Below are 1,257 nucleotides of genomic sequence, written 5' to 3'. Positions count from 1 at the left end.
CATTCAGAAGGGATAGAAAGGACCACGTGCGCATGCAAGAAATAACAGTAAACTATGAATGTCATTCTTAATTTTAATTCCAATTTTATTTTATTAATAGCCCTCTTCTCTTCTCACATATTTTATACTCATTTTTGATAAGGTTTTTCAAAAGAACCGAAACATGTAATGTAAATTAATTAAAACACCCCAAAAAATATTTTTTAAAAAGTGACATTTTCATTTTTATTTCTCTTTAATATCTCTATATATGTAACTTAGTGCACATGCACTGCAGAGTTCACGGCCAAACTGTGCCAGGTGGCTTCACTGCCCAAGCTTTAGCTTCGTTACTACAGCAACAGTCCGGATACTTATTAATCAGATCACGTGTGTGTGTGCGTGTGCGTGTGTGTAAAACAAAGTAAACTTACATGGTACCGCACGAGTAAAAATATATAAGGAAGAGGATCTGAAAATGCAGAGGTCTTTTAAAGATGTTTATTGACTTGACCGTTTTCACTTTTTTAAAGATCGGGAGGATTGTACAATAGCAACCAGAGGCAGAAGTTCTTGAAACATTTTGAAAACTTTCCGCTTCTCGAAGAACACAATTCATAAAAGTCACTTTTAGCCAGCTCCAACCAGCTCCAGCCAGCTCTAGGCAGCCTTGTTGAATAATTATCTTCGACGATGATAAGCTTAGACTGAGTTATTTGCCCTTAGATCACAGTATCACAATAATAGTATCCCAACAATCTGAAGAAGTCAAAAAAATCGATCTATGTGACCGGTCTTAAACCATTTAGAACAGATTCCACACGGACCTTTACCAATATAACACCTTTCGCACATATCTACACAACCTTTTGAAGGATTACAAGAATACATATTTTATATGTGAAACCTGTAACTATCAAGTGAATCACATACTGTTTTCCAACACATACACACACACTCATACATACATACATACATACATACATACACACAAAAATACTTTGTTGTTGATGTTGAAATTCCAATGAAAGAGCCTTGGATCTAGGTTAGAAACCAATTCTTTCTCTATTGGCAAGAAATCTTGAAATAAACTGAATAATGACATACATACATATGTACAGACAGACAGACAGACATTCATACATACATACATACATTCATACATACATTCATACATACATACAGACATTCATACACATATGCATACATACATGCATGCATACATACATACATACATACATACATACATACATATATACATGATGACCGTCCACTCGT

At 34.5% G+C, this 1,257-nt stretch overlaps 1 protein-coding gene across 1 annotated transcript in view; it reads right to left on the bottom strand.

The window, feature by feature from the left end:
• Positions 1-474: 474 nt before the first annotated feature.
• LOC106872487 (NACHT and WD repeat domain-containing protein 2) overlaps positions 475-1,257 on the bottom strand; it is a 19,782-nt gene continuing 18,999 nt past the window's right edge. Inside the window, exon 12 of the mRNA XM_052974119.1 lies at positions 475-738. The gene's annotated coding sequence lies outside the window, so the exon portion shown is untranslated. The remainder of the gene's footprint in view (positions 739-1,257) is intronic.

The sequence above is a fragment of the Octopus bimaculoides genome, chromosome 17, assembly GCF_001194135.2.
Source record: "Octopus bimaculoides isolate UCB-OBI-ISO-001 chromosome 17, ASM119413v2, whole genome shotgun sequence".
Lineage (NCBI taxonomy): Eukaryota > Metazoa > Mollusca > Cephalopoda > Octopoda > Octopodidae > Octopus > Octopus bimaculoides.
This window is presented reverse-complemented; position numbering and strand designations above follow the sequence as displayed.